The 17,136-nt window shown below is 44.8% G+C and overlaps 1 long non-coding RNA gene across 1 annotated transcript; it reads right to left on the reverse strand.

Moving 5' to 3' along the window:
• Nucleotides 1–245: 245 nt before the first annotated feature.
• On the reverse strand, nucleotides 246–14,399 carry LOC147737817 (uncharacterized). The gene is made up of 4 exons (XR_015302463.1): nucleotides 14,345–14,399; nucleotides 13,044–13,162; nucleotides 912–1,054; nucleotides 246–677 (listed from the first exon to the last, which is right to left on the reverse strand). It is a non-coding gene; the product is annotated as an uncharacterized LOC147737817 (long non-coding RNA).
• Between the last annotated feature and the right edge of the window lie 2,737 nt (nucleotides 14,400–17,136).

A 17,136-nucleotide genomic window follows, 5' to 3' on the forward strand; every position in this document is an offset into this window, starting at 1 on the left:
ACTTGAATTGAGCAAAATATGTCTGGAAGCAGCCCTGTAACACCTGTCGAAATGTTTCTAGCAGACAATAGTCTTTTGGTTATAGCCTCTCCGGCAGCAACTTATTTTGTGACTGAAGTATTCTCAAATCTATTTGTATAGGTTCTTAGCAATGCAGTAATAAGGTGTTAGTCTGATATTTAATGATTGAACTGAGAAGTACCTTTTTGCACTGACATACTGGCAGTAACTGAGAACATTAGAACATGTACAGTACTATTGTGGATCACCATTTGCAGAACATCAGTTCCTTTTACCCTTTCTATGTTTGGTGTAAGGTGTAGTTCTGAAGACGAGGATTTATTTACATTAGCTATAGCGCAACGGTGCTCATTTAATCAGTTTTTACATATCACTCCTGCACAACAGATAATATTGAGGCGATTTCCATAGAATTACAGAACAGTACACAATAAAAAGGAAACAATCTGAGATGGTCATGAACACAATAAAGTGCTGGATTTTTAAGGTTTTCGCAAGAGTGAGCAGAGTGGGTCGTGGTGTTATATCCAGAGGCAGATAGTCTCAAACGTGCGTAACTGGTTAAAAACGGTTGTTGAACAAAGATGATTTTCCAATCTTTTGATTGTTAGCTTGTCAGCTTCGGAGTCTTCTTTCAGCGTCTTTTCTTTGTTGGTCTGCAAAATAAACCTTTTGTTATAACTTTCTTTTATGCAGTGTCTGCTTCCCCTCTGGAATTAGATGATGCTTTAGATGAACGTTATTCTGTCACGCTGAGGCAATTTGTCTTTCTGATAATATTTCAGATGAGGATTTTGTGATTGGTCTTTCTGGCATCATTTCTGATGCTGTGTGGACAGATATGACTTTGCTCTGGGTTAATTAAATGAAAAATTAGAGACTTCACTTACAGGGTTAGTACTTTCAGCTTTCAGCTTCCACTTCCTTGCCACACCTAGATGTCCTTCAGTTTTTCAAAATAATCCATCTTATGGCACTAACATTCAGTTGCATGGTGCTAAATCTTGCTTTCTTCCTCCGTAATTTCAATAACCTATAGTATTAAAATTAAATAGTTAATACATGTACATTTCCAAAAATATAATTTACAAGCCAAATCAATGCAGAATTTTGAAAATGTTGAGCTGTTTTTCGGACAGAGCAGAGTGTAGAATGGTAGCATGAGAGTACAGATATTAAAAAAAACATATACTATTAATTAATTTGTAATGGAGATTTCTGGGAAGTGAATGATTCCTCCACGGACAACAGGCTTTTCCCCCTGCCCTGAGTTACCATCTACTTGTATCTGGTATCCTAACTTTTGAGTTTTGGCCTCTGCCTCAAGCAAATCTATTGTGTGCTGCGAGGACTATGCCTAGACCTATCCCTCAACTATAGTCCAGAGTGTGAATCAAGGGCAATGAAATTAAGGCGTACTTTCATGTGTTCATTTTATTCCACCTGATTATCAGTTATTAGGTTTTTCTGCACCTGGATTTACTGGGTGCAGAAAACCAGGACACAATCTTTTTCCAGACAGAAAAATTAGACTGAAAAGATGCATAAGACTCTGGGTGCAGCAGAATCAGCCAAGACTTATGCTGTTTTTGTTTACTAACTGGGGAAAACACACAATTCTTCCCTCTGTTGGTGTTCACAGTTGTTGTCAGCCTGTGATTCGGCGTTGAGTGCAGAGCGTATCGATTAGAGCCAAGGGGCCGACCCGAGGAGGAGTTGACGAGCAAGCGGAGCGGAACCTGGGACGACTGCCAGGGTTTGTTTTGTGACCGGTTCCCGCTTCACCCACGTCCTGTTACACGGGCGCTTTAAGTTCTACGGATCTGCTGTGGGGGCAGGAACAGCCGCTGCCGGCACCGCGGAGCTAAGGCGCTGCTGGTGCTGCTCGTGCGGCGGCTGCTGCAGGGCACAGAGGAGCACAGAGGAGCCTTGGCCTGCCGCCTGATTTTTGTCAAAAATGTATTTATTAATTTTTTTTTTCCACAGTTCACAGGCAAAAATTACTTTATCACTTGGTCCCACGCAGGGGATCAGAAAGCCTCAACAGAATTATAACAAGTGGAAGAAGTGCATTGATCAATATAAACCAGCTCCTCCTCTTATTAGATAAGCCAAATGAAAGATACAACTTCTAAGTCCCCAGGAGCTGAGAGAGAGAGATTAAAAAGAAAAAAAAGAAGATCATGCAACTTTGCTAAGCCAGCAGATAGCTCTAAAGAAAACTCAATGGCCTTCTGTAACGGTAATTTCTCCAGGTTGCTCCACCGAGGTGTTGTATGCGGAATAGCCAAAAAGCGTGGACAAACTCATCCTAACATGGGATATGTAATTATGAATCTAACAAGGAACAAAGAAAAAAACACAAAAAAAACTACCCCCCACCCGACGTGGCAGCATGTTCATACTAACGAGAGGTTGGTCGACACTGGAATTGTGATCAAAACTGGAAGAGATGCGGGCTCTGATGGTGGAGGGACACACTGCAGACGGATGGCCCTGGGAGAGGAAGGAGACAAGGGGACCCCATTTAAATTTAAAATTCTTATAATTATCCCTGAAAATATCAGCCATACGTTCTAGGCTAAGCAGTCTCCAAAGACAAGAGTGCCATAGGGAAATAGCTGGAGCCTCCCTTCTCTTCCATGCGGCTGCCAGGGTGACCTTAGCTGCCCCACACGCACCACTCTTAAAGTATGGGACTCAATTTCGGGCGATGACAGGTGGACTTCTTTTCCATCCCCATTCACTCCAATCCATTTCAATCCAGCTTCACCCCCGGCCCAACATGAGGGCCCTTTGATGCCTGGAGAAGGGGAGGCTGCTTAGCTCTAATACATTTGTTACACAATTTTGATCCCCTTACTTTTGATCAATATCAAAGGGTCTTTGATTTGAAGAACACAGGAAGATATCAGTATATCCAATTGATGCACTGGGCCCTCACACCTCAGATACGAGAGGCTGCTACTCGACCACTCACAAAATTTGAGGCCTTTCTCACCAAGACTGCTAACATTAAAGGGGTGATCTCATTTATCTATAGCTTCCTCCTTAAAACAGTGCTTTCCCCAAGCCCCCGGTATATGTCTATGTGGGAAGACTTAATTCACCGTCCTATTTCCGATGAGGAATGGACGCACCTATGGTCCGACATCGCAGCCTTCAATCATTCCTCAGAACTCAGAGAGCTGCCGCCTGATTTTACGTATTTACTAAGCATTGAGCAGAGCAGAGCTGAGCCGAGGAGTGGAGGGAAGTGCCTATATCTGCCGTCTGTAGTGGGACTGGCTCTGGATCCCGCTCTTGAACGATTGCCAGCATTCTCCCTTGTAGTCTTGACAGCGATGAATAGCAACAAACAAGCAATGAACAGTGAGTGGTGAGGTACAAGTGGCAAGAGGTGTGTGGTGTGTGGCGAATAGTTAAAGTTGATCAATCCATAAGCTGAGCCATTGGAGTCTGTAATAAGTCTGTAATACAAAATCTGAGAAATTATGCAAAGGGGAAAGTGACAATAGACTTTGATCCTGTTAAAGCACCCCTCAACCCCTGAATTACTATGCATGCCTAGACTACAGCCCTACCTGGAGCCCGGCTATTAATCAATTGATTAATTAATTAGTTAATTAAGTAAGTAACCAGCAGCACCGGCGGATTCTGTACTGAGGTGTGCTTTGGGGGTGTTTTCCCTTGGAGGTGTTTGGAGGTGTTTTTATCCAATCAAAGCACCCTTTGGTCTTGTCACTGGCCCATTTGATTCTCTGAAAGAAGCACGACTTCTTCACCTTAGAGGGTGTATTATGAGGTCAGGAAAGGAGCGGCCATCTTTCCCTCCTATCAAAAGGAAAAGAAAAATACAGCAAACACTAATATTAGATACGTTTAAAATAAAAATAGCAGGTGACGTATAGTCCTTTAAATCATCTAAGGTCCATACATTTGGGAAACTGGGAAAGTCGCCGTCAAAGTTTGATTTTATGAAAGATCCAACTGGTGCTATGCTAACATTGCTAACTAACCCATGTGATCTTCAAACTCCAATTAAACCATTGAGTAGAACAAATATTATATCCCCTAAGCAAGGAGTAAGTGAACCAGGCCCGCCTGAGTCTGAAGCTGAAGTCGAACGAATGTCAAATTCAACTAAGGACCAAGTCAACCACTGGGGTCAAATAAAGGACCTAGAGATGTTAACTATTCCACTTACTGGTCGTTCACAATAAGAGGACGCAAAATGCACAAATCTAACAATGGGAGATACTCAGCAATTACTACCAACTAGGCAGCCAATGCCAATAGAAGTGCAAGTAAAAATCAGAAAAGCTAACGGTATAGGGGAACCATCTAATTTGGGCCAAATAAATCAACCATAACAAGAAGCTCCAAATGAACTAAATGGTGGGGTAAAAATCATAAGGGAAGCCAATACCCCACTGAAATGGAATCTTACTCTGTCGAAGATAAATTCAGTTAAAAAACAGGACCAGCCGAAATGTAATCAAAATAACGGATCTCAAATTAATAAGGAAGACTACAACAGCAACTCAGAAACTCTGCAGCGTTGGAGTACTCCGTATCAAAAAGACGTTTTGAATAGTAGTCCACAATTCATTAATTCTTGTGATGAGGGACATGATTTTCAAGGACAACAAAAAGAGGAGTATAAGGACCTATCATTCATAAATGGGCAACACCATTGCCCAGGTACTCAGGCACCAGGAAGTGGGAACGCAGGAGCAATTTGGGATTTATTCTTCAAAACCTCACAATTAACTCTGGAAGCTTTAACATATCAGTCCAATAAAAAGGAGGTACAAATAGATCTCTTGAGTGCTGCGGCATCCTCTGTTGCCGGAATTGAGCAGAAGATAACACAAAATAATCTAATAGTAAGGGCACAATCTCAGCCAATATCTACGTATGCAGAGTGTAGTTGTGCCCAACTAATTAACAAACTAGCTACCATTCCGGATATTTTAAAAACAGAAATTGACGATGTAAAAGGGAATTTTCCTAATGTGGGAATTCAACCCATCAAGACCGACTGCCCCTCTAAAGATACAATAAAATGTAAAGACAGTACAGTTGTTGTTAAAGAAAAAATAGATGCTAAAACAAAAGATCAAGAAGTGATAAACCTATGCTCGACATATTCAACAATGACAGACGCAGCTCCGGAAGTTCATCTATCAAAAAGACAGAGGAAAAAACTACGGAAAGCAGGAAATAAAGCTTCTAAAAGTATGAAAAATACAAATGCATCAGATATAGTGAGATTGAACACTGGAAACAACCATGACCAAATATCATATTGTGAAGGTGAGGGTAAACAAATGTATCCAACAAAACCCTTTTACCCTCTATTTAATAAGGATCTATCGGAGGTACAAGCAGTTATGAAAAATAAATGCCTGAACAATCAAGCCGATAGTATAAAAATGATAGAGAATGGGAACATTCAGTGTTAGAAATGCTGCAAGTGGAGGAATGTAATAAAAAGGTGGGAAATAAGCCATCACAATTGGAAACAAATAGAGCAAAGAGGGAGAGTATCAGAGGGGATGAAACGAATAGAGATTTGTTAAGTGGTGCAGGTAATTTTTACGCCGGAATATAAATCTAGGGGTTATAATGAAACAACTTGCAAATATCCGGACCCAACACAAGATGGCAGGAGTATGCAAAGCATGTGCATGTACAGCATACATGCCTCGAACAGAGGATTAATGGCCCCAAATCCATGCCGTGGTATCTTGTCATGTTGTGGCTGAGTGTGCCATGTGATGTGGCAGGCTATAGTACTTGGCGTGATTTGGTCATTTTTGAACAGTGCTGAACGGTTAGGCAAATTATGATTTTCTTTGTTTTTAGGATCGTGTGATATAGTGCGGTACCTACCGTATGATGTAATAAATTACATTGCTAATATACCATAAGGATGTGGGGTGAGTGTTATTATGGCCAAAGCCTTGCTGATTATATCCAGAATAACAGGTCTGGGAAGTCACTACTGACTAGGGCAGGTTAGCAGCTGCACAGGCCTTGGGCATTGATCCTATTGAGGATAATATGTGACGGGCACTGGTGACTGGAGCTGGCTAGCAACAACGCTGGCCTCTGGTATTCATTACAAGCAGGGTAACAATACATGTCAATATTGACTGGAACTGGTTGGCAGTAGAGTTGACCTCTGGTTTTGAATATTAGCAGGATTTAAGGTACAGGGGTCACTACTGACTGGAGTTACTTAGCAGGATAATAGGTCTCAGGGGGCCAATACTGACTGAAGCTGGTTAGTATGATCACTAGTCCCAAGGTGCTACTAATGGCTCAAGTTGGCTAGAATGATAACAGGTCCCAGGGGGCCGTACTAACAGGAGCTGACTAGTAGGCTTACAAACAGGTCCAAGGGGCCACTACTGACTGGAGCCGGCTAAAAGAATAAAAGGCCCAAGGGTTAGGGGGGGTGCGAGTGGCAACAGTGACCGGACTAGGCTAGGAGCATTGACAACATTTGGTATTGATTAAATACAGGATTCCAGGTCACAGGAGGCACTGCTGAATACAGCTGGCTAGCAGCAGTGGTGGCCTCTAGGAAGAAGGAATTGAGAAAGCATAAATGGATATACTGGTTTCTTTCATACCGATAATTGGTTACACATGAATGCCACAACGTGCATTGATATATTACATTACCAAATTACAATAGTCTGTTCCCCTTAATATGCCTGCAAAGTTATATGATTCTATTAGGGCCCAGAACCATTTTATTTAGTGAAGTCCATCTGCACACTTTCCTGTATCTTGTAGTAAATTGAATATTGACAAGCAGAAGTGTTATGTCCAGAAACAGTGAATTCTGCAGCTTGTCTGTGTATCTTTTATCTGCACCTCACGGACTCCTCACATTCCTCTCAAGAGAAGATCATGCCTCCTACTCATTAGTGTCGTTTCAGTAAGTGTTTCTATCATGTGTTCATGTTTCATTGACTTGTATTAGGAGAAAAGTGTATAAAAATACATTGTGTAGCATTAGCATTATATACTCCAACTTGCTTTAGGGTGGATGCTCTCGTCCATTGCAAAGACAATTGTCACTTGGTAGTTTGTAAGCATGGGCGAATTTTGCGTATTCTCGATCCGCGAATTTGCGAATTTGCGAATTCGCGATCCGCAAAATTCGCGAATTTGTGCAAATTTGCAGATTTTAGTTTTTTTGCGTGTTCGCAGGGTTTTTTGCGTGTCCGCTGGGTTTTTTGCGTGTTCGCGGGGCTTTTTGCGTCCTTGCGAGCCGCTTGCATAGCGAAGTTACCCATGCAGTTGTTTATGGACACAGCACCCCCTGGTTCATCACTGCCACCCTCTGGTTCACCACTGCCACCCTCTAGTTCACCCCTGCCACCCTCTGGTTCACCCCTGCCACCCTCTGGTTCACCACTGCCACCCTCTGGTTCACCCCTGCCACTCTCTGGTTCACCACTGCCACCCTCTGGTTCAGCACTGTCACCCTCTAGTTCACCCCTGCCACCCTCTGGTTCATGACTGCCACCCTCTGGTTCACCACTGTCACCCTCTGGTTCACCACTGCCACCCTCTGGTTAACCACTGTCACCCTCTGGTTCAGCACTGCCACCCTCTGGTTCACCACTGCCAGTCTTTGGTTCACCACTGCCACCCTCTGGTTCACCCATGCCACCCTCTGGTTCCCCACTGCCACCCTCTGGTTCACCCCTGCCACCCTCTGGTTCACCCCTGCCACCCTCTGGCTCACCCCCACCACACTCTGGTTCACCCCTGCCACCCTCTGGTTTACCACTGACACCCTCTGGTTCAGCACTGCCACTCTCTGGTTCACCCCTGCCACCCTCTGGGTCAGCACTGTCACCCTCTGGTTCACCACTGCCACCCTCTGGTTCATGACTGCCACCCTCTGGTTCATGACTGCCACCCTCTGGTTCATCACAGCACCTCTGGTTCACCACTGCCACCCTCTGGTTAACCACTGTCATCCTCTGGTTCAGCACTGCCACCCTCTGGTTCACCACTGCCACTCTCTGGTTCACCCCTGCCACCCTCTGGTTCACCACTGCCACCCTCTGGTTCATCACAGCACCCTCTGGTTCGCCCCTGACACCCTCTGGTTCAGCACTGTCACCCTCTGGTTCACCACTGCCACCCTCTGGTTCACGACTGCCACCCTCTATTTCATCACAGCACCTCTGGTTAACCACTGTCACCCTCTGGTTTAGCACTGCCACCCTCTGGTTCACCACTGCCACTCTCTGGTTCACCACTGCCACCCTCTGGTTCACCAATGTCACCCTCTGGTTCCCCACTGCCACCCTCTGGTTCACCCCTGCCACCATCTGGTTCATCACTGCCACCCTCTGGTTCACCCCTGCCACCCTCTGGTTCAGCACTGCTTCCCTCTGGTTCAGCACTGTCACCCTCTGGTTCACCCCTGCCACCCTCTGGTTCACCCCTGCCACCCTCAGGTTCAGCACTGCCACCCTCTGGTTCAGCACTGTCACCCTCTGGTTTACCCCTGCCACCCTCTGGTTCATCACTGTCACCCTCTGGTTCATCACTGCCACCCTCTGGTCCACCACTGCCACCCTCTATTGAGACCTTTTGTGACGCAGCGGCAGCACAAAAGATGCGCCATGGTGCTGGGTATTAACAACGTGACGCATCTCTCTGTGAGATGCGTCACGTTGTAAAGCCCTGCGCCATCAGGAGGCGTTCCGACTCAGCCTCCTGAAAGTGGCTGAGTGAAATCTACAAGATTTCACTCAGTCACTTTTAGGCCAATGCTGCGTCAAAACCCTGCGCCTGCTTGAATCAGGCGCAAGGCTTGATGCAGCATTGGGGAGATAGGGCCCCCCCAGAGCATTGCTGGAGCTGCGTCGCAAGAGCGACGCAGCTCCTGAAATGCGCTGCTTTTACGGCACAGATGCGTGACGTATCTGTGCCGTTTTTGCCACATGGTGCGCCGCATTGTAAATAGGGCGCACCATGGGTGGCGGAGCTGCGGCGCACAATAACTGGCGCATCCCTGGGGATGCGCCAGTTATTGTAAATCTGCCCCTATACATTTAGCTAACGAGGGAACACTTACTGATTAGACAGTAGAAAGTACTCCAGTTGAGTAGAGGTATTGCACAAAAAGGTGGCATCTTCATGGACAAACATGCAGGGCGGGATTCATTCTGCCCCGTTTGACTCATTTTTTGTGCCCTTCTGCCCTCTGTTAGACTCGTTTTTCCCTTGTTTTTGTGCCCTTCTGCCCTCTGTTAAACTCTTTTTTCCCTTGTTTTTCTGCCCTTCTGCCCCGTTAGACTCGTTTTGTGTGCCCTTGTGCCCTCTGTTAGACTCATTTTTCCCTTGTTTTTCTGCCCTTCTGCCCTCTGTTATACTCGGTTTTTGTGCCCTTCTGCCCTCTGTTAGACTCCTTTTTGTGCCTTTCTGCCCCATTAGACTCGTTTTTTGTGCCCTTCTGCCCTGTTAGACTCGTTTTTCCCTTGTTTTTCGGCCCTTCTGTCCTCTGTTAGACTCGTTTTTCCCTTGTTTTTGTGCCCTTCTGCCCTCTGTTAAACTCGTTTTTCCCTTGTTTTTCTGCCCTTCTGCCCCGTTAGACTCGTTTTGTGTGCCCTTGTGCCCTCTGTTAGACTCATTTTTCCCTTGTTTTTCTGCCCTTCTGCCCTCTGTTATACTCGGTTTTTGTGCCCTTCTGCCCTCTGTTATTCCCTTGTTTTTGTGCCCTTCTGCCCTCTGTTAGACTCGTTTTTTGTGCCCTTCTGCCCTCTGTTAGACTCCTTTTTGTGCCTTTCTGCCCCATTAGACTCGTTTTTTGTGCCCTTCTGCCCTGTTACTCGTTTTTCCCTTGTTTTTCGGCCCTTCTGTCCTCTGTTGGACTGTTTTTTTGTGCCCTTCTGCCCTCTGTTAGACTAGTTTTTCCCTTGCTTTTCTGCCCTTCTGCCCTTTGTTAGACTGCTTTTTGAGCCTTTCTGCCCTCTGCATCACCAGATCATCACTCAGCGCTACCCCAGCATCACTCAGCTCCACCACAGCACCACTCAGCACCACCACAGCATCACTCAGCACCTCCACAGCATCACTCAGCACCACCACAGCATCACTCAACACCACCACAGCACCACTCAGCACCACCCCAGCATCACTCAGCACCATCCCAGTATCACTCAGCACCACCACAGCACCACTCAGCGCCACCCCAGCATCAATCTGCGCAACCATTCAACAACTGGTTCAAATATGTTCTCTCAATGTTTCAAACTTTATTATAAATGTCACAAAAAGATGTTAATATTTCACTTCTGTTCTTAGATTTTCATCACAATAAAATACACTGAACATACACTTTTATTTAAGTATTAATTATTTTAAAAAATTAAAAGCCATTGTAATTTGTAATATCAATAGAGCTAAGTCACGTAAATACAAAACATGCGAGACCTATTGCATTGCAAATGCTTGTTTGTACTTTGTCATCTACGAGATCTTTGCAATGTTTCAAAAGAGAGAAAGAGAGATAGAGAGAGAGAGAGGGAGAGAGAGAGTGAAAGAAAGAAAGAAAGAACGAAAGAAAGAAAGAAAGAAAAAAGAAAGAGAGAGAGAAAGAGAGAAAGAGAGAGACAGACAGAGAAAGAGCAAGAAAGTGAAAGTGAAAGGGAGAGAAAGGGAAAGAGAGGGAGAGAAAGAGAGAGTAACAGAGAGAGGGGAGAAAGAAAGAAAGAAAGAAAGAAAGAAAGAAAGAAAGAAAGAAAGAAAGAAAGAAAGAAAGAAACAAACAAACAAACAAACAAACACGGAGAGAGAGAATGAGAGAGAAAGAAAGAGAGAGACAGCGAAAGAGCAAGAAAGTGAAAGAGAGAAAGAGAAGGAGAAAGGGAGACAGAGAGAGAGGGAGAGAGAAGATGAGAGCGGGATCGAGAGAGAGAAAGAGAGGGAGAGAGAAAGAGAGAACGAGAGAGAAAGAGACAGAGAAAGAGCAAGAAAGTAAAGGAGAGAGAGAAAGAGAGAGAGAGACATGGAAAGAGAGAGAGAAAGAGAGAAAGACACACAGAGAGGGAGAGAGAGAGAGAGGATGAGAGAGAGAAAGAGAAAGAGAGAGAGAAAGAGGGAGAATGAGAGAGAAAGAAAGAGAGGATGTGAGAGAGAGAAAGAAAGAGAGGGAGATAGAGAGAAAGAGAGAGAGAACAACGGAGAAAGAAAGAGATAAGCAGAGAAAGAGGAAGAACTTGAAAGAGAGAGAGAAAGAGATAAATAGAGCAAGAAAGGAGAGGGAGAGAGAGAGAGATAGATAGATAGAAAGAGAGAGAAAGAGAGGGAGAGAGAGAGGGAGAGAGAGAACGAGAGAAAGAAAGAGAGGCCAGATCTCTGAAGGGCCAGACTCCTGAGTTGCCCCTACAGAACATACAGCAATTTATTTTTAGCAAAATGCATATGAAAATTGTGCTGTAAAGGTCTCTTTTAGTTTAACCCCTCCTGTCAACTCAAAATGGGTGTTTTTGCCATCCTCTCCCTTTTTCCTGTTTTTTATATCTGTAAGTGCTTCCTGATGAGGTTTAATTCCTTGGACAGGTGCCTCGTTGCCTACTTGTAACTATTCTCTGACCCTGCTTCAAGGGTCAGAGCAGGGTCAGTGAATAGTTGCAAGTAGGCAACGAGGCGCCAGGAAGCAATTAGCAGCAGGTGCCCAAGTTGAAGTTAATTTCTTCGTAACCCTTTTGTAAAAGGTTACAAAGAAATTAGGTTCAACTTTTGCACCTGCTGCTGTAACCCTTGCTTGGCCGAAAATTCGTCCCCGCTGATTCGCGGATTTTACCGCGATTTCGCGAGATTCGCCAATCGTGAAATCGCGGAAAATCCGCAAATGCGCCCGCGAAACGGATTTTACGCCCACTCTTAGTAGTTTGCTTGGCCTTTTGCTATTTTTGCATTAAATTTATGATAGATTTGTTGGCCTCCAGGTGTGTTGTGTTTTATTTTACATATCATAAGAGATGATGAAAAAATGACAGTCCAGTATACACATTCTTCATATAAATCAACTCACAGTATACTGTTCCGGAGGTTCAGTCCCACAGACATTATCTCTAACTGAACACCCTAGGAAGCATGTGCTTTTCAAACCAGTTGCCCTCTGATGCGGCGTCCTCGCTATTGGATAAGTCTGTTTGTCCTGAATTTTAGGAGGGTTACCGTATCTAGTGCACTCTGTTAGACAGTGCTCACATGTGGTAGTAAGATGTTAATAGGCACCTTATCACCTATGCACGTGCAGGGCTTTGAGTTACAGAGCTCCTCATGCTGTGGAGAAGATTAGGTCGCATTTACCCATTTTCCCATATTTTGTCCTCTTGAAATGCCAACACATTGCTCCATGACTACACAAGGCATGAACAAGGTTGACCTAAAGTATAGACCCCAGCTTACCAGCAGGTCCATAGGTGATCAATACTTTCACACAGTAATAGGGGCCATTAGTTCCTCATTTCTCGGCCACTGTTTTTGATCTCAACAATGACCAGGATGATCACATTAGCTATATTGTGGCAACTGGTCGATAGTTGATCTTATATTCAGACTTTCACTGATCTCACATCTTATGACACAACATCCTCTGTCCTACTATGCTCATCCGGCGTACTTAATAACATTTCTGCGACAAAGTGCCCTCTTGTGGAGCCCGTCAGGCATTGTAGTGTCTGCCTGGTGAGGAGTATAGCCCAATGATGAAGCATGTCACCTTCAGGTGAGTGAACGCAACTGGTCTTAAAAGCACATGCTTCCTAGGGTGTCTGCGTTCAGTTACAGATAATGTCGCTGGGACTGAACCTCCGGAACAGTATACTGTGATTTGACTGTTTTATTTTAACAAATGTACATAGCAGATATTGCCCCTTCTTTGTTTGACAAAAATGATCGGATACCTGCCTCGGAGCGCACTTCTTACAGACGAGTATGGGGTTATCATGTTGCTGCTACAAGCTCCTTACCTGTGCAAGTTATCGGAAACGATGCAGGGGCAGACCCAAACCAGCCACACATGGAGATCAATGACAAATACTGAAGAATTAACAGAGCTTCCAAGCTGGTGACCATTACTTAATTGACCCTGAAAATAAAAGACACGTTTTTAGTAGTCTGGTGACTCATGACCATAAAAAACAAAGGTTATAAATTCAATATTGTGTCAAATACTTAAAACATTGAACTGGGTGTGCTGAATCGGATGTTATCCCATGTGTGACACCTTCCACCACTATTGCTTATGGGAATTGTAGTTTTGTTTTTCTCATTAAAAGGATGGTCTCTAAAGTCCCAGTGTTCTAAGCGATGTTGGTCAAAATCAGAGGCCTGACGGAGGATGAAGCATGACATGGCTCTGCTTAGCAGTGAGATGAATGACAGTTCCCCAGCCCTTCCATTCTTTGACCTAGAGAGGCTTCTTGGCCATTCATATTTTTTTGAAACGACAAAGAAACTTATATTGCAGCTTGTGTCAACTGAAGAGATAAACCCCTGGGCGTGTTTCATTAACTACTGACAAACATGAACAATCAAGAACATGAGTGTCTGGAAAACTATCAAGCACCTAATCAGAATCAGCTGCCCGTCACACCCAGGAATTCTTGTGGCTTTGGAGAGGGTGAATTGCACGTGGTATAAGAGGAACACTACATCGACTCAAAGCTCACTTCTCAGGGATGTACTGAACTGCCAGCTTCATGGCACACTTAGCCAGCTCTTCACCTCCTCCGCCTTAAACTGTTGACCAGCTGTCAGGGCAAATGAGCATGCAGCAAAGCATCGCTGGCTTGGTTCCACACCGGACCAGGCAAGGTGGTCAACTCCATACTCCTCCAAGTCAGCAAGCACTCTGGTCGAGCCAGTCCTAACCCCATATGAATGTTCCCCATCAGAACTATTTTAATGGTACTAAGTTATGTTTCTGCCAAATGATTGAGTAAAAAATTGAAAGGTTTTACTATGAAGTGCTGAAAGAGAAATCATGAAGTTTTTCAATATTTCTGAGTCTGCCACAGTACACATGAGCATTATTTCTTTACAGCAGCAAATCATGTATGTATGTAGTTTCCAGGATAAGCAAATGATGGTAATGAAATGTAAAATGCAGCATTAAGGTCACACACCACAGCATCTTTCCCTTTAAACCGAAGATAACAGCCTACAATAAAAAACTAACCAAAAAGCAACAAAACTAGAAAATGCATTTCCAAATGCTGCAAAAGAGAAACAGTTAATACAAATGAACAATATTAAACTTTGTTGGTACCTTAGTAATGTGCTTACTTCTTGGCTTCACTCCATCTGCAGCAATAACGCTCTGAAAGGAGAAAATACTGCTTTGAGTCTCAGAGTCGTCAGTGTTACTGGTCTCAGTCACGAAGACTGCGGTGTCGGAAGATAACTTTCACTTATTTGGCTTTATTGTTCCACCAATCACGCCATCGCTTTTAGCAGACACGCTACTGTCAGCAGCATCATAACTTCAGGCAGATCAGCAAAGCGGATATCACCACTCACATTGGGTGGACAGACTTGTCTCTGCTACATACATCCACTCTGTTCTCAAATTTGCTTGGGGCTGTCAAAATGCAAAGAGCTGCAATATATTCCTCACACTTTCCTGACTACCTTATTTTAAAAGGGTGTGACATTCAAGCGTGATCCTTGGTTCATCTGCAAGCTGAATATTTTTAGAGGTTCTATTGCCACACAATACTAGTCCCATATTCCAGTTTGTCCGCAGGGTGTTTCAACCCTGGTAGGTTATCAACTGCCTGTTTTGCAGATAATTTCAGATAGTTTCTGTAAGAAACTGAATTATTATTTGTGGTAGATGAGGAACAATCACAACCGTTGTCAGAGTGAACTTTCAAAGCCATTCAATTAACCTAGGATCAACCCCCTGGTACCTAAACACCGAACAGGCAGGCTTAACTTAATGTAATATGTAAAATATTTATAAAGAAACCAAAAAAGTAAAAGTCAAAATGACACTAAAATGACAAAATCCAATAGGGGAATAAGATATGAACTGTAACGCTGTAAGAATCACATGGTGCTAATGGATGAGAGGCCCGGGCATGGATTAGTCTCTCTGGAGCTGACTGCTAAGTCAGAGGAAACCGGAGGCCATGGCCTGCAAGCACATAGTGCAGGAATTAGCTGCAGTGGTCCAAGAAGACATCTAGTGCTCCAGGCTCAGATAGGGCTGCTGGCCTACAGGGGGATTCATGGCAGGTTCGGGCGCAAAGTGCTTAGAGTATTGAGAACAAGCAGCAGATGCCCAGCAGGGCAATAGCAGACGGTTGAAGGCAGCAAGGCCCGGACGAGACTGAAAGGGAGTGATACCTCTGGCCCTCACCATCATGCAACAGCGTAGTGGAGCTCAGCGGGAGGACAACCCGATGACAGCTACCCACTGGGGCTGGGACCCCCATGACAAGGCAGGCCGATCTGGTGATGTGGTAAGAGATATAGGAGCCATGTCCTCAGCGAGAAGCAAGAAGGATCAGAATCTAAAAAAAATGCTGACCAAGCTGCCGATGACCGGCAGCAGAGAAGGGAGGCTCTCCCCAATGACACAAATCAGCCAAGATGCAGACATCTCTGAAGCCTCAGTTACCCACGCCTTTTTAGAGTCGCTATTGGGTGCATTACGAGGCGACTTGCAGACGCTTGCAGACGCTGAAAAGGGAAATAGTGGGGAGATGAAGGAGATAACCAATGGAGGCCACACGTTCCTAAATGGCATAAACATCCCGCCTTTTGATAAGGCGGGATGTCGATGCCATTGGAGACCGCATTGCCTCCATCGAGGATCAGGAGAAAGCCCGGGAAGAGGAGGTGGAGCATCTACAGCAAGAGATACTCCGGCTCAAGGCTCAACATAGTGATCTCCAGGCACACACAGAAGCCCTGGAGAATCGGTCTTGAAGAAACAACATCAGCGTTAAGGGAGTTCCCCCTAAAGAAGAAGGTCCAGACATCACACAATACCTGCAGGGTCTCTTCAGGAGCATACTGGGCGCCCCCACCGGATATTTTGGCTTGCATTCCAGACTTTCAACTAAAAGAGTGTATACTACGTGCTGCCAGGGACAAGCAACGACTAAGATATCAGGCCCACTCCATACCTTTGTACCAGGACCTGGCTCTAATACCTCTTCAAAAGTGTTGGGTGTTCCGAGTGGCAACCACGCATCTTCGAAATCAAGGAATACCGTATTCTTTGGGTCACCATTTCCGGCTGATTTTCATATGGAAGGGCAAACTCCTCCAGCTCAGATCCATGCAGGACACTTGCCAGGTGCTGGGCATTGAGAATCCAATTCATACACAAAACCTGATCCTGATATCTATAAGCTTTATATTCCTTTTCATCATCTGTTGTTTCGTGTGTGTGGGTTCACTTACTCCTATCACTCACTATGCCTCTTATAACAGAGTGTGCTTATCTCTATGATGTCCTCGTAACAACCGTGTGTCTTCCCGTTTGTGTCTGCCCTACTCACTCTCAGGCGCTAATGTGTGTCCACCAACAAGAGTAAAGGAAAAAGTGTGGGCGGGAGGAAGGAACCTCACGGGAGCAACCACCAGGGAACTGCTGACTGGTACTCGTTAGTATGTTCCACTTCTCATCATCGGCTCCTTCCCACCAAAAAGAAATAGAATTTCAAAAGAGGAAAAATACCAATGGACGACTGGGCAAACATAGGAGCGTGTGAGCATAGTAGAATAAGCCCATGTGGGCTATAGAGGCCACACACGCTATGAGTCACGAGTGGATTAATGCAAAAAGGGATAGGCTCACAAAAGGAATTGAAGCAAACGAGTGCGAGAAACCATGCAGGCACTCGTAGCAGTACCTACCAGGGGCATTGAGTACAAGGGATACATGCAGACATGGAAGTTAGGGGCGCGGTTGTTAGGAGCAATCCAACATACACTAACCCAATGCGCATTTGTAGGTTGACAATAAGTGACTGCAGCACACAGAAGGGGATCAACAAAGCGTACAAGTGTATGAAGACCCCAGGTATGCTGGCAGACACCTTTATG

This window comes from Lissotriton vulgaris, chromosome 1_1 (assembly GCF_964263255.1).
Source record: "Lissotriton vulgaris chromosome 1_1, aLisVul1.2, whole genome shotgun sequence".
Taxonomy (NCBI): Eukaryota; Metazoa; Chordata; class Amphibia; order Caudata; family Salamandridae; genus Lissotriton; species Lissotriton vulgaris.